We start from the raw sequence: 17,523 nt of genomic DNA, 5'->3' as shown, positions 1-17,523 counted from the left end.
CACCCCCCTATAATGCTGTTCCGGAGCCCCTTAATGCTGTTTGTGGATGACGCTGGAGTTGTCTTCCGATGATGTCTCATTTGTGCTCGACTGGAGACAGATCTGGTGATCGAGCAGGCAAAGGCAAGATCTCGACACTTTGTAGAGCATGATGGTTTACTACAGCGGTATGTGGGCGAGCGTTATCCTGTTGGAAACCACCCCCCTATAATGCTGTTCCGGAGCCCCTTAATGCTGTTTGTGGATGACGCTGGAGTTGTCTTCCGATGATGTCTCATTTGTGCTCGACTGGAGACAGATCTGGTGATCGAGCAGGCAAAGGCAAGATCTCGACACTTTGTAGAGCATGATGGTTTACTATAGCGGTATGTGGGCGAGCGTTATCCTGTTGGAAACCACCCCCCTATAATGCTGTTCCGGAGCCCCTTAATGCTGTTTGTGGATGACGCTGGAGTTGTCTTCCGATGATGTCTCATTTGTGCTCGACTGGAGACAGATCTGGTGATCGAGCAGGCAAAGGCAAGATCTCGACACTTTGTAGAGCATGATGGTTTACTACAGCGGTATGTGGGCGAGCGTTATCCTGTTGGAAACCACCCCCCTATAATGCTGTTCCGGAGCCCCTTAATGCTGTTTGTGGATGACGCTGGAGTTGTCTTCCGATGATGTCTCATTTGTGCTCGACTGGAGACAGATCTGGTGATCGAGCAGGCAAAGGCAAGATCTCGACACTTTGTAGAGCATGATGGTTTACTATAGCGGTATGTGGGCGAGCGTTATCCTGTTGGAAACCACCCCCCTATAATGCTGTTCCGGAGCCCCTTAATGCTGTTTGTGGATGACGCTGGAGTTGTCTTCCGATGATGTCTCATTTGTGCTCGACTGGAGACAGATCTGGTGATCGAGCAGGCAAAGGCAAGATCTCGACACTTTGTAGAGCATGATGGTTTACTATAGCGGTATGTGGGCGAGCGTTATCCTGTTGGAAACCACCCCCCTATAATGCTGTTCCGGAGCCCCTTAATGCTGTTTGTGGATGACGCTGGAGTTGTCTTCCGATGATGTCTCATTTGTGCTCGACTGGAGACAGATCTGGTGATCGAGCAGGCAAAGGCAAGATCTCGACACTTTGTAGAGCATGATGGTTTACTACAGCGGTATGTGGGCGAGCGTTATCCTGTTGGAAACCACCCCCCTATAATGCTGTTCCGGAGCCCCTTAATGCTGTTTGTGGATGACGCTGGAGTTGTCTTCCGATGATGTCTCATTTGTGCTCGACTGGAGACAGATCTGGTGATCGAGCAGGCAAAGGCAAGATCTCGACACTTTGTAGAGCATGATGGTTTACTACAGCGGTATGTGGGCGAGCGTTATCCTGTTGGAAACCACCCCCCTATAATGCTGTTCCGGAGCCCCTTAATGCTGTTTGTGGATGACGCTGGAGTTGTCTTCCGATGATGTCTCATTTGTGCTCGACTGGAGACAGATCTGGTGATCGAGCAGGCAAAGGCAAGATCTCGACACTTTGTAGAGCATGATGGTTTACTACAGCGGTATGTGGGCGAGCGTTATCCTGTTGGAAACCACCCCCCTATAATGCTGTTCCGGAGCCCCTTAATGCTGTTTGTGGATGACGCTGGAGTTGTCTTCCGATGATGTCTCATTTGTGCTCGACTGGAGACAGATCTGGTGATCGAGCAGGCAAAGGCAAGATCTCGACACTTTGTAGAGCATGATGGTTTACTACAGCGGTATGTGGGCGAGCGTTATCCTGTTGGAAACCACCCCCCTATAATGCTGTTCCGGAGCCCCTTAATGCTGTTTGTGGATGACGCTGGAGTTGTCTTCCGATGATGTCTCATTTGTGCTCGACTGGAGACAGATCTGGTGATCGAGCAGGCAAAGGCAAGATCTCGACACTTTGTAGAGCATGATGGTTTACTACAGCGGTATGTGGGCGAGCGTTATCCTGTTGGAAACCACCCCCCTATAATGCTGTTCCGGAGCCCCTTAATGCTGTTTGTGGATGACGCTGGAGTTGTCTTCCGATGATGTCTCATTTGTGCTCGACTGGAGACAGATCTGGTGATCGAGCAGGCAAAGGCAAGATCTCGACACTTTGTAGAGCATGATGGTTTACTACAGCGGTATGTGGGCGAGCGTTATCCTGTTGGAAACCACCCCCCTATAATGCTGTTCCGGAGCCCCTTAATGCTGTTTGTGGATGACGCTGGAGTTGTCTTCCGATGATGTCTCATTTGTGCTCGACTGGAGACAGATCTGGTGATCGAGCAGGCAAAGGCAAGATCTCGACACTTTGTAGAGCATGATGGTTTACTACAGCGGTATGTGGGCGAGCGTTATCCTGTTGGAAACCACCCCCCTATAATGCTGTTCCGGAGCCCCTTAATGCTGTTTGTGGATGACGCTGGAGTTGTCTTCCGATGATGTCTCATTTGTGCTCGACTGGAGACAGATCTGGTGATCGAGCAGGCAAAGGCAAGATCTCGACACTTTGTAGAGCATGATGGTTTACTACAGCGGTATGTGGGCGAGCGTTATCCTGTTGGAAACCACCCCCCTATAATGCTGTTCCGGAGCCCCTTAATGCTGTTTGTGGATGACGCTGGAGTTGTCTTCCGATGATGTCTCATTTGTGCTCGACTGGAGACAGATCTGGTGATCGAGCAGGCAAAGGCAAGATCTCGACACTTTGTAGAGCATGATGGTTTACTACAGCGGTATGTGGGCGAGCGTTATCCTGTTGGAAACCACCCCCCTATAATGCTGTTCACGAATGGCAGCACAACAAGTCGAATCACCAGACTGACATACAAACTTGCAACCAGGATGCGTGGGATAAGTACGAGACAGCTCCAGTTGTCATACGAAATCGCACGCAAGACCAAAACTCCAGGTGTAGGTCCAGCGAGTCCAGCACGCAGACAGGCTTGTTGCAGGCCCTCAACTGGCCTCCTCCTAACCAACACATCGCCATCAGCTTCCATCAGAAAACGCAATTGACCTACACACTGCCCTCCAGTGAGCTCTCGCTTGACAGCACTGAAGTCACAAATGGCGATGGCTTGGGCTCAGTGGAATGCACAATACAGGGCGCCTGGCTCGGAACTGTGCTTGAAGTAACCAGTCTGGAACTATTTATTGTGTCACTGTAGTGCCAACTGCTGCTCAAACTGCTGCTGCAGATGCAGTACGATGCGCCAGAGCCATGTGCCGAACACTGTGGTCTTCTATGTCGGAAGTGCCACGTGACTGTCCGGAGCGCGGTTTCCACAATGAAACATTTCTCAAAATATGGTAGAAAACCCTATGAGATTCTGGTCCTATGTAAAGTACACCAGTGGCAAAAAACAGTCAATCCTATCACTGCGCGATAGCGATGGAAATGTTACCGATGATGGTGCCACCAAAGCGGAGTTACTAAAAACAGTTTTCCGTAATTCCTTCACGAAAGAAGATGAAGTAATATTCCATAATTCGAAACCAGAGCAGCTGTTAGCATGAATGACATAAAAGTAGATATCTTAGGTGTTGCGAAACAACTCAAATCATTTAAGAAAGGCAAGTCTTCCGGTCCATATGGTATACCAATCAGGTTCCTTTCGGAGTATGCAGACACAATAGCGCCTATCTTAGTAATCATATACAACCGCTCACTTGACTGGAAAGTAGCACAGGTCACACCAATATCCAAGAAAGGAAATAGGAGTAACCCATTGAATTAGAGACCCATCTCATTGAGCTCAATTTGCAGTAGGATTCTGGAGCGTATACTGTACTCGAACACTATGAATCACCTTGAAACAAAAAATGACTTGTTGATACATAACCAACACGGATTCAGAAAATATCGTTCTTGTGCAACACAGCTAGCTCTTCATTCCCATGAAGTAATGAGTGCTGTCGACAAGCGATCTCAGATCGATTCCATATTCCTAGATTTCCAGAAGGCTTTTGATACCGTTTCCCACAAGCAACTATTAATGAAATTGCGTGCATATGGAGTGTTCTCTCAGTTGTGTGACTGGATTCGTGATTTCCTCTCAGAGAGGTCACAGTTCGTAGTGATAAACGGTAAATTATCGAGTAGAACAGAGGTGATATCTGGCATTCCGCAAGGTAGTGTCATAGGCCCTCTGCTGTTCCTCATTTGCATAAATGATCTAGGTGATACTCTGAGCAGCCCCCTTAGATTGTTTGCAGATGATGCTGTAATTTACCGCCTAGTAAAATCATCAGACGATCAGTTCCATTACAAAATGATATAGAGTTTCTGTATGGTGCTAAATGTGGCAATTGGCACTAAACAAAGAAAAGTGCAAGGTCTTCCACACGGATACTAAAAGAAGTCCGATAAATTTTTGATAGACAATAAATCGCACAAATTTAAGGGCTGTCAGTTCGACTAAATACCTAGGAATTACAATTACGAGCAACTTAAAATGGGAAGACCACATAGATAGTATTGTGGGGACGGCGAAACAAAGACTGCGCTTTGTTGGCAGAACACTTAGAAGATGCGACAAACCCACTAAAGAGACAGCCTACATTACACTTGTCCGTCCCTTGCTGGAATATTGCTGCGCGGTGTGGGATCCTTACCAGGTAGGATAGACGGAGGGCATCGAAAAAGTGCAAAGAAGGGCAGCTCGTTTCGTGTTATCGCACAATAGGGGCGAGAGTGTCACTGATATGATATGCAAGTTGGCGTGGCAGTCACTGAAACAAAGTCGGTTTTCTTTGCGGCGAGATCTATTTACAAAATTTCAATCACCAACTTTCTCTTTCGAATGCGAAAATATTTTTGTTGACACCCACCTACGTAGGGAGAAATGAACATAGTAATAAAACAAGAGAAATCAGAGCTCGAACGGAAAGATTTAGGTGTTTCTTTTTCCCACGCGCCATTCGATAGTGGAATGGTAGAGAAGTAGTATGAAAATGGTTCGATGATCCCTCTGCCAGGCACTTAAGTGTGAATTGCAGAGTAACCATGTAGATGTAGATGTAGATGTAGATGTAGATGTTCTTGCGACCGTACATTCTCGTGATCACCAGTGCCAGCGGTCATGGACAGTGGTTACATTCCTACAAAATCTTTCTGTAAATCGCGGAAGGAACATCCATCTTCTCGTAGCCCTATTGCACGACCTCGCTCCAACTCGGTGGGGTTTTGATAATAGCGTCTTTGTTATCTAAAAGGCATTCTTGACTAACATCAGCCCACCACGTCCATTCTCAAAGGTAACTAACGCTCACGACCGTTACAGCACGTATTTAAGGCAGAAGTAATTTGCGTCCTCATACTGGTGCTACAAGCGCCGCTCTTATGTGACTGACGCGAAATTGGAACAGACATCATCTATCAGTTGTGGAAACACGCCTACCAACTTTCGTTTATTCGCATAATTCCTTCTTGTTTCTGCGATTTTTTCCGTCAGTGTAATAGCATATGAATGCAGTGGATGAGTCACAGAACAAGTAAGAATCGAGTTTCAATAAGTAGAAGAAAGAACTGATAGGTAGGGCCTTCAGAAAGTAAGTACTCTAAGACCATTGCCTAGCAACAGCGACGCAGTGTCAGAAGAGAGTAAATGATTCGAATTTCCCGCAAAGACAGTTCTGCTTCGGTTCGAATAACAGATGGATCACAGTGTTGGAGTGAAAGGCGCGGCAGATGAAAACAAGCTCTGTAGCTGAAGTACGCAGGACAGTACGGTCCTTGTGGACAAAACGTCTAAACTGCACGCAGATTCACCATGAAGTTCTGGTGAAATAACGACCAAATGTGTCCATCCGTATGATGTGGTGCTAACAATTTATCCAGGCCGCACAGACGTTAGTGCTGCTTATCAGGACGTCCAGACCTTGCCCAATGTGATATTCATCTTATTGGTAAGCTCCCAGCAGATCTTGGAGGGAAGAGAATTTCCAACGATGCAAAGGTTCTCGAATGCCTCCAAGACCACGGAGAGAATGTCTGTCATCTAGGATTTGAATGATCAGTAGAACGTTTCGACCGTGGTTTACAGATACCTGGTGACTATTTTGAAAAACTAGTGTCATGTATCTCTGTCACTTTGAAGAATAGTGCAGCATCCAATAAAAGTTGATTGGCCTGCCATAACAATGAGTAACTTACTTTTTGAAGTAAACTCGTACAATCTGACATAGCAAATTCTTTATGAAACTCTTTCCTGAGAAACACTTGTTTGCTGTGGGAGATGCTTTTAGTACAATGAACTGCGAAAATGGGGATGCTGCGATTAGGCATGTGCACCCGATATAATTATGGGCAGCAATGGTACTGACGTCATTTCAATTATCACTGGAGAGGTATGTGGATAGCCTCTAGATCAACTTTGCTGGATCCTTGTTTTTCTAAACTGGTGCCTTTGCATCTCTCTCCAGGTGGCTGGATACAAGTTGATATCGTTGATAGTACTGATGATCCTACCTACATCCATCTTCTGGCGACCAGACTGTCCAACTGGTCAAATGCGGAAGCAGTCCAGTCACATTGCATCCTCATAATAATGTATCATTTGAATTAAATTTGCGACAATGACAGAAGCTGAAAAAATGAATTAAAATTTGTACCATGGCCAATACTTGAACGCAGGTCTTTTTGCTTACTAGGCAGATGTGCTAGTCATTACACCACCACAACACTATAGCTAGCACTCCTGCATGGGCTATTCTAGAGTTGTCTGTGAGGCTGTGTTACCTGTGTTGCCACAGTGGTGCAATGGCAAGCGTTCCTGCCTAATAAACAAGGACTAATAAACAAGTCCCGGATTTCACAGATTTTATTTATTTCATTTTAGTAAATTTCGGTAGGATAAGACACAGAACTCCCCCAAATACGTTCCCCCAGTGTTGCTATCTTCGCAGTCGCCATGGGAGAACCAGTGGTTGTAGTTTCCTGAGATAACGTGGAGCAAATATCAATGACAATGAAAGTTCGAGTCAGGAATGCTCAGATGATTGAACTGGTTAGGACACTTGCCCACAATATGCAGGAAATCCGTGTTCGAATCCCAAAATGACACACAGTTTTATATGTCATAACATATTCACTATAACCCTGTGTTTTATGTGAATTAATAGCTGCCACAAGCTATGGTAAACAGAACGTCACTCAAATTTACACAGTGTGACTGAAATTAGCTTCAGAAATATACTCTCTTCCGCTTTCATATGAGCATTTTCAAGCATTGTACTTTTCATAAGTTTTGTGTTTTCTAGATCCGTTTATGGAATTGACAAAGTTCTTCAGGAATCAGGGCCAGTTCAAAATGACACGTGACCTGTACCACTGATGAATTGCAGGGCGTCAGTTCAGCTGTATGCACTCGTACTTTTTGAAATGTGTTGTTTTACTTTCCTATAATACGTGAAGGTGAAGGCGACGTTCCATAAATTTATTCACTAATTTAAGTCTAATAGATACTACACGCATTGATTTTTGAACAATGATCTGACCAACATAACAAGCATTAGTCATGACATTGAAATCATACTGCACAGTTGACGTTTATTATCTCTATTCACTGAGCAAAGAAAATCATTATTCAGATGAGTTAACAGTTAAATATAATACTTTCTTTTGTGTCCTTTACTAATAATAAGATTGTTAAGCAGCTGGGGTGGCTATGCTGTAACATGTCTTGAGTCATATTGTGGTGGCGAATGATGTCATGGTTCGACCCCACATAGTTCTGAGTCGCTTCTGCTGATCGGCCTCAGTGTGGTTTTCAAACGTCTACCCCACTCACCTAGGCACTGGTGGGCTGTATCAGCGTTTCAAACTCATTTAAGTTTTACGCAAGGAGGAAGACATCGAAAAAACACCCCTAGAATAGAACACCACTACACAGATCGACTGATGAGACAAAATGTAACCGTCAGTTGCTTAACAGAGTGTTGGTTCACCTTTAGAATGGAATAAAGTAGCGATTTTATGTGGTGTAGCGGCACCACCGCTTAGGATAGGGAAAGTTAGTTTTGTGCGATATTCTGAGCACAAGATACAGCCAGGTGTGGGCCATATTGCAGTGAGTTATGCATACCAACAGTTGCGAAGTAGAATAGAGGCCACAGGGCCGTCAAATTGCTGAAAGAATATACACAGCTGCTTTGCATGTCGCAAGTCGCAGGCAGAAGGCGAAGTAGAATAGAGGCCACAGGGCCGTCAAATTGCTGAAAGAATATACACAGCTGCTTTGCATGTCGCAAGTCGCAGGCAGAAGGGGCCCACTGGCCAACCTAGTGTGTTAGGAAAACGTGACATGAAGCGGCGCGCTTGGCAAAACAGAGGCGCACAGCTGAGTACAAATAGGTGCCGTTTTCTAACGAGATTCATTCAGGTGTGGCAGCTCTCCTGGACGGCGAGGCATGTCACACCACCAACTACACGCAGCAGCAGATGGGGCGCCAACGTTCCAGTCCACGGTGGGTCGCTGGTTCTACCCTTTGAGGCCAATGTGGGGTCCATAGCCAGCCATCGGCGGACCACTCCGCACCTCGCTACCACAGGCAGTCATCCTGGCTTCCATTAAATGCTGGTGACATCCGGGGCGAGGGTCGCAGATTCAGCTGCGGATCATGGGTGCTTGTCATCACCGCATCCTAAGCCATGCTGGTGAGGGATCACGGTGCGGACCATCTTGCAGTTTTCAGTGGGCTGCTCGGCAGCTCCTGGGAGCGGTGCAGAGGCAATGAAGACAGGGACATCTGAGTCGGCAGCCGGCGCCAGACAGGAACAGCTGAGTCGGCAGCCGGCGCCTCCTGACGCTATCGGAACTCCTCTGGCGTGCAAGGCTGGCTCGGCGCAGCATTGTGCTGCACGGGCTGCTGAGTGCTTCCTCAGCATTGCGGGGCCCTGTGACACAGACCAAGAGGAACGAGGGCATTGTAGTTGGAAACCATAAATTTTGGAAAGTTCTCGCCAAGTTTTAATACGGTGCCTTCTACCCCTACCCGCTACATTTGGCGTCTGACACCTCTATATTTGGTGTCAGAATACCGGACATTATCTGTACAGTATGACGTTCGAGCCCACTGCCTGTATTATAGTCACAAAATGTGGTGAGTTTTGACCAGTATTCTTTTGAGTGTTGGATGTCTTCTTTCTTTTTTGTGTATTTGAGTATGGCTCACGTCAGGCCATTGTAGATGGCGCATGCGTGGGCATAGTTTTTTTGTTGTTGTCAGAGTAAGTGTTAGTGTATTTGGGGCAGTAAGATTTTTTTTTTGGTGGCATTTAATTACTTTTGCGTTAATTTGAATATGATGTTACTGAGTGTGATGGTACTGAGGCGTAAGGAATCAGATTATTCTTGTACTTAAATGTTTTGTTTTGGGACTAACTGGGAACGAAAGCAGAATCAGGGATGCAAGGTGTGTCAGAACCAGAAGCGGTACGAATTTTGTTGGTAAAAGTAGCACAAATGACAGCAGACATTACGCAATTGAGAAATGAATTTGTTGTGACTTAGCAAGACAGCCAAGTCACAACGAGAGGAAGCCGAAAGGCACACGCTTAAACTCACGCAGGCTGGCGTGAGGTCTGAAGCAGGATACGTAATGAATGCTATAAAGAAAAGTACGTAGCTTCTGGAATACTTAACTTTAATCCACATTTGTAGAACATCGCTCTTATGATACATTAATAGAATCTCAATATCAATTGAATACTGCGCCTTGCTAGGTCGTAGCAAATGTAGCTGAAGGCTATGCTAACTATCGTCTCGGCAAATGAGAGCGTATTTGTCAGTGAACCATTGCTGTGAACGTCGGCTGTACAACTGGGCGAGTGCTAGGACGTCTCTCTAGACCTGCCGTGTGGTGGCGCTCGGTCTGCTATCACTGACAGTGGCGACACGCGGGTCCGGCGTACACTAATGGACCGTGGCCGATTTAAAGGCTACCACCTAGCAAGTGTGGTGTCTGGCGGTGACACCACAGAATTAACATCTAGAAGTGAGCAGGAAACTGCATCTGATCAGTCGTTGGTGCCTAGGATGCCGCAGCAGGAGATTGATCCAGCTGCTGCGAGTTTGATTATTCCATTTTCAGGCAAGGCATCGGAGGATGTGCGTTCGTTTGTGGAGGACTTGGAGACTTCAGCAGTGATGAATGGTTGGTCTGATGAGCAGTTGTTACATGTAGCCAAGATTAGATTAACGGGTGAAGCGAAGAAATATGTAAGGTGTTCTGAGGGCTTAAGGAAGGCAGGACAGTTTAAGCAGTTGAAGGAGGGGCTTTTACAAAGGTACAAGATACAGAGTTGCGCTTGGTACTTTAGAGAGACGTTAAGTACAATGACAAAGAGACAGGGGGAGACGATAGAGAAATTTGCGGACAGGATAAGGGAAATTAATGAGTATACTTTTCGAATAGAGAAAGTCCGATTTAATGCATGCATGGAGGTAGTACCCTGGGTAAGCGAGGGCTATGACATGATCCTAGGAGTAGATTTCTTGCATCAACATCATGCCAAAATTGACCTTGGACAACGAACTGTGGAACTTGGTGGAATGTTGTTTCAGCTAGGGGAAACTGTTGTCAGTGCAGAGCTGTCGCTAGGGGCATTCAACGTAATGAAGAAACCAATTGAACCGTGTACTTTTAGTAGCAAATTTGGATGTGTCAGATGACGAAGACTGGTGTTCGAGAGGTAGGCGAAGCGATCAGCCACTAACTGCCGATAGAACTGCATTGCGTGCCAAAATTAAGCATTTGAAAGGAGGAGAAAGAGAGCACATGGAAGAATTATTGTGCGAATTTAAGGATTTGTATTTTCCACAAGGGCCGTTACCAGCAACTCGATTAGTTCAACATAGGATACCAACAGGGAATGAAACACCTGTTTACCATAAACCATACCGAAAGAATACCGAGGTATTTGCAGCCGATTGTGGAGGATTTCATTGATCAGCAGCTTGCGGGCGGTATTGTAGAGCGTAGTAATAGTTGCTGGGGAGCGGGCATTGTCGTTGTGCCTACAAAATCTACGGATAGAACTTAGAAATACAGGTTCTGTTGTGACTACCGATACCTCAACAATAAGACAGTAACGGACGCATACCCCATTCCAAACATAACGGAGACTTTGGATCACTTAGGACAGTGCCAGTACTTTTCTACGATGGATATGACAAGTGGTTATCATCAGTTATAGGTGGCTCCAGAGGATTGTCCAAAAACTGCTTTCTCTACACCTGGAGGCAATTACCAGTACATTAGAATGCCAATTCGGTTTGAAAAACGCTCCGGCAGCGTTTCAAAGGTTGTTAGACAGTGTCTTGAGGGGTTTGAAACCACGGCAGTGTCTAGTATATTGTGATTTTTCCCAACATATTATACATTTTCTTAGTGAATGCTATCACTTTCCTTGCTGCTTCGTTTAGTGATTTCCATTTGCCTCTATTATGTTCCTTTCTGTTTCTGAACCATTCTCTCAAAGCGTTATACTTCTTCTTGACAGCTTCTGCAATTCTCTCATAGTAACCCCTCGTCCACGTCGTGGGAGACGGGCGACGTATGAAGTAGTGGATCGTCTGTAGGGGAGAAGGAACAGTAGAGATTGTTTACGTGCCCCGAGACGGCTGCAGTAGCTTCGAAGGCCCTACGCAAATCCCGAAAAAGTGATGGCCAACGAGGCCCTGGTGAAGCTACGATAGGCCCCGCAAGCCAGTGCAGGATAACCCACTTGCATTCAACAATCAAACGAGCCTCGAAGGGCATGTCAAACTATACAGGTAAATTACAGGCTCATTGTTTCTAGGCACGGAGCAGGCTCCCGACAGGGTGCCAGATGTGTTCCATCGGATTCAGATTAGGCAATCTTGTGACCAAAGATATCGAGTTCATTATCACGCTCCTCAAACAACTGTAGCATAATTGAAGCCTTGTGACACAGACCGTTATTTTGCTAGAAGATGCTGTATCCGTCAGAAAAGGCTATGAGGGTAAAGGGCAATACGGCTGAACGCCATACCTTTCAAACCCGAATTTTTTCTGGAGGAAGTAAAATTTTTCTTATGTGGTAATGTTCTCAGGTGACATTTTAATGATATAGAAAAATATACTTTTTACACTTGGCTTCATTTTATGGACTAAAACAACCATTTACGTTTACGGAATATTCTCTATTACAGTAAATAGTGAAATTATAATTAAATAAATATCATGCAAAATAACAATAACTATATTCAATTAGACAATGGAATGTAGAGGACCAACCAACAAGTGCTGCTGCGCACTGATACATTAACTTGCTTATATTTTCATAGCGATGCCCCAACAGTTGGGAGCACTTGCGCATGATGAAAAGGTTGATCATTCTCAAATATGTACCTGAGGTTTACATTGGGAAAAAATCCTTCTGTTGTAGCTAAGACACAGTAGAAGTTAATGTACGCAATTGTAGCCAGAGGGTTTGAAAGGGTTAGAAAGCAGATGAGGTTGTGAGTGAACTTCTTGCTGTCACGAGAAAAGGAGGCGCCACATCGTGCGTGCATTTTACAGCTGAAGGTGCATGCAGGCCACACTAGGCTCAAATCGCCGGCGACCGACGCCAGGGCTGTGGCATCCGCTAGGAGGTGGCGGAAAGACCCAGGACGCAGACTCACTGACTTGCGGACACTAACTGTACGAGAAATCCCACTACTTGCAGGAGAGCAGCAGGTAACTCAGTGCTTTGGCTCAGAAGCTGGAAAAACCCTGTGCGCTTAGCCACTGGGAGGAGAGTTGGAGAGATTCTACATCTACATCTACGTGATAACTCTGCTATTCATAATAAAGTGCCTGGCAGAGGGTTCAATGAATCACATTCATGCTGTCTCTCTACTGATCCACTCTCGAACGGCACGCGGGAAAAACGAGCACTTAAATTTTTCTGTGCGAACCCTGATTTCTCTTATTTTATCGTGATGATCGTTTCTCCCTGTGTAAGTGGGTGCCAACAGAATGGTTTCGCAATCGGGGGAGAAAACTGGTGATTGAAATTTCATGAGAAGATCCCGTCGCAGGGAAAACCGCCTTTGTTTTAATGATTGCCACTCCAATTCACGTATCATGTCTGTGACACTATCTCTCCTGTTTCACGATAATACAAAACGAGCTGCCCTTCTTTGTACTTTTTCGATGTCATCCGTCAGTTCCACCTGATGCGGATCCCACACCGCACGGCAATAGGGCGGACGATCGTAGTGTAAGCAGTCTCTTTGGTAGACCTGTTGCACCTTCTATGTGTTCTGCCAATGAATCGCAGTCTTTGGTTTGCTCTACCCGCAATATTATCTATGTGATCGTTCCAGTTTAAACTTCCTGGCAGATTAAAACTGTGTGCCCGACCGAGACTCGATCTCGGGACCTTTGCCTTTCGCGGGCAACTGCTCTACCATCTGAGCTACCGAAGCAGGACTCACGCCCGGTCCTCACAGCTTTACTTCTGCCAGTACCTCGTCTCCTACCTTCCAAACTTTATAGAAGCTCTCCTGGGAACCTTGCAGAACTAGCACTCCTGAAAGAAAGGATACTGCGGAGACATGGCTTAGCCACAGCCTGGGGGATGTTTCCAGAATGAGATTTTCACTCTGCAGCTGAGTGTGCGCTGATATGAGTCGTGCTTCGGTAGCTCAGATGGTAGAGCACTTGCCCGCGAAAGGCAAAGGTCCCGAGTTCGAGTCTCGGTCGGGCACACAGTTTTAATCTGCCAGGAAGTTTCATATCAGCGCACACTCCGCTGCAGAGTGAAAATCTCATTCTGGAAACATCCCCCAGGCTGTGGCTAAGCCATGTCTCCGCAGTATCCTTTCTTTCAGGAGTGCTAGTTCTGCAAGGTTCGCAGGAGAGCTTCTGTAAAGTTTGTAAGGTAGGAGACGAGCGATTTGGTCCGGTTTCTACAGTCTTCAGAAAATTTATAACTACGAATCGTGGACTTGTGATATTCGAGCGTGTAGACGGCAAATATTCAGAAAATCTAGTCACATCGTCGAGTGAACTCACGAAGGTTTCTGTAAGTTAACGAGAGTGCGGATCTAGATTAACACACTGGGTGAGAAGGATATAACTCTGAAACGTTTTTGCTAGTTTGCGATCGTTTTGGACTTGTGATTGCCACTGGTTAGTCATTACGGAACTCTAAATTAAACATATGTTACCGAACTTAGAACAATTATGAGTATTTACCGGCACTACTCTTTAGTTAACGTGGTATACGGACCTAGTTTTTTAATTTAAAAGCAGTAGTGCTGTCGTTTGGTTGTTTCTACTCAAAAAGGTATTAGTAAACTTTGGTTTATTGAACTCAAAACTGAAGTGAGCTGTGAACATCACTTTTCACCGCATTTTTAAAAAATTGTTGAATCAGGGTATTGCGAGTAATGCGTTGGTTTTCCCCCTAGGCGTTAAATATAGCCAAAGACTTGAAACCAGCCACCCATTCTAAACCCAATAACAGTTTAAACTGGCATTTATTTATACACAGGGTACATAAAAGGCAATGTCCTGATGGATTGACTCATCATCGCCCATCCCAAACTGCCTATCGTAGAAACCTGAAATTTCGAGAGGGAATTGATCTTATACTGCAGGCGTCATTTGTTACGAAATTCCACTCCTATAGTAGTGAAATATGGGATGAAAAGTTTTTTGAAAATGACGCTATTAACGCAAATTTGAAGTTAGACCTACAAAAACTGGTATTTGGTTTCTCGACCAGATATACACGTGTTTCAGCATTTTTGGAAATTTAAGCTTATGGCGATGAAGTGGCCGGTGAAGGTTTTTTTTAAAAAATATTATTATTAAATAAATAATAAAGTATTTTTAAAGCTACATCTGTGAAAACTGATATTTTATCTTCCAGTCACAAATAAAAAAAGCATATTGCAGTGTTTTTGGAAATTCAGCCCCTGAGTGGGTGGAATAAGGGATGTAAAGCTTTAAGAAAGCATTTTTAGGGCTAAATCAATGAAAATTTGTATTCGGCTTCTTTGTTAGAAATAAAAAAAATACTCTTCTTGAAAATTCGCCGGCCGGTGTGGCCGTGCGGTTAAAGGCGCTTCAGTCTGGAACCGCGTGACCGCTACGGTCGCAGGTTCGAATCCTGCCTCGGGCATGGATGTGTATGATGTCCATAGGTTAGTTAGGTTTAAGTAGTTCTAAGTTCTAGGGCAGTTATAAGAGTAGAGGGGCATGAAAGGGAAGCAGTGGTTGGGAAAGGAGCGAGACAGGGTTGTAGCCTGTCCCCGATGTTATTCAATCTGTATATTGAGCAAGCAGTAAAGGAAACAAAAGAAAAATTCGGAGTAGGTATTAAAACTCATGGAGAAGAAGTAAAAACTTTGAGGTTCGCCGATGACATTGTAATTCTAACAGAGCCAGCAAAGGACTTGGAAGAGCAGTTGAATGGAATGGACAGTGTCTTGAAAGGAGGATATAAGATGAATATCAACAAAAGCAAAACAAGGATAATGGAATGTAGTCAAATTAAATCGGGTGATGCTGAGGGAATTAGATTAGGAAATGAGACACTTAAAGTAGTAAAGGAATTTTGCTATTTAGGGAGTAAAATAACTGATGATGGTCGAAGTAGAGAGGATATAAAATGTAGACTGGCAATGGCAAGGAAAGCGTTTCTGAAGAAGAGAAATTTGTTAACATCGAGTATAGATTTAAGTGTCAGGAAGTCGTTTCTGAAAATATTTGTATGGAGTGTAGCCATGTATGGAAGTGAAACATGGACGATAACTAGTTTGGACAAGAAGAGAATAGAAGCTTTCGAAATGTGGTGCTACAGAAGAATGATGAAGATAAGGTGGGTAGATCACGTAACTAATGAGGAGGTATTGAATAGGATTGGGGAGAAGAGAAGTTTGTGGCACAACTTGACTAGAAGAAGGGATCGGTTGGTAGGACATGTTCTGAGGCATCAAGGGATCACAAATTCAGCATTGGAGGGCAGCGTGGAGGGTAAAAATCGTAGAGGGAGACCAAGAGATGAATACACTAAGCAGATTCAGAAGGATGTAGGTTGCAGTAGGTACTGGGAGATGAAGAAGATTGCGCAGGATAGAGTAGCATGGAGAGCTGCATCGGGCCAGTCTCGGGACTGAGGACCACAACAACAACAAGTTCTAGGGGACTGATGACCACGATGTAAAGTCCCATAGTGCTCAGAGCCATTTGAACCATTTTTTTGAAAATTCAACATTAAGGGGGCGGAACGGTTTTGGAAATATTTAATCGTGAAAACATTTTAAAGCTAATTTTTGCGGACTGATGTTTGGCTTCTCGGTTAGAAACGTGTTTTACTGTTTTTGGAAATTCATCCCCTAAGGGAGTGAACTTCCCCCCATGAACCATGGACCTTGCCGTTGGTGGGGAGGCTTGCGTGCCTCAGCGATACAGATGGCCGTACCGTAGGTGCAACCACAACGGAGGGGTATCTGTTGAGAGGCCAGACAAACGTGTGGTTCCTGAAGAGGGGCAGCAGCCTTTTCAGTAGTTGCAGGGGCAACAGTTTGGATGATTGACTGATCTGGGCTGTTAACAATAACCAAAACGGCCTTGCTGTGCTGGTACTGCGAACGGCTGAAAGCAAGGGGAAACTACAGCCGTAATTTTTCCCGAGGGCATGCAGCTTACTGTATGGTTAAATGATGATGGCGTCCTCTTGGGTAAAATATTCTGGAGGTAAAATAGTCCCCCATTCGGATCTCCGGGCGAAGACTACTCAAGAGGACGTCGTTATCAGGAGAGAGAAAATTGGCGTTCTACGGATCGGAGCGTGGAGTGTCAGATCCCTTAATCGGGCAGGTAGGTTAGAAAATTTAAAAAGGGAAATGGATAGGTTAAAGTTAGATATAGTGGAATTAGCGAAGTTCGGTGGCAGGAGGAACAACACTTTTGGTCAGGTGAGTACAGGGTTATAAATACAAAATCAAATAGGGATAATGCAGGAGTAGGTTTAATAAAGAATGAAAAATAAGAGTGCGTGTAAGCTACTACAAACAGCATAGCGAACGCATTATTGTGGCCAAGATAGACACGAAGCCCACGCCTACTACAGTAGTACAAGTTGATATGCCAACTAGCACTGCAGATGACGAAGAAATTGAAGAAATGTATGAGGAGATAAAAGAAATTATTCAAATAGTGGAGGGAGACGAAAATTTAATAGTCATGGGCGACTGGGATTCGATAGTAGGAAAAGGAAGAGAAGGAAACGTAGTAGGTGAATTTGGATTGGGGGTAAGAGGAAGCCGCCTGGTAGAATTTTGCAAAGAGAACTTAATCATAGCTAACACTTGGTTCAAGAATCATAAAAGAAGGTTGTATACATCGAAAAAGCCTGCAGATACTGACAGGTTTCAGATAGATTACATAATGGTAAGACAGAGATTTAGGAACCAGGTTTTAAATTGTAAGAAATTTCCAGGGGCAGATCTGGACTCTGACCAAAATCTATTGGTTATGAACTGTAGATTG

The sequence above is a fragment of the Schistocerca serialis genome, chromosome 5 (genome assembly GCF_023864345.2).
Source record: "Schistocerca serialis cubense isolate TAMUIC-IGC-003099 chromosome 5, iqSchSeri2.2, whole genome shotgun sequence".
NCBI classification, from domain to species: domain Eukaryota; kingdom Metazoa; phylum Arthropoda; class Insecta; order Orthoptera; family Acrididae; genus Schistocerca; species Schistocerca serialis.
Note: the sequence above shows the minus strand (reverse complement) of the source record.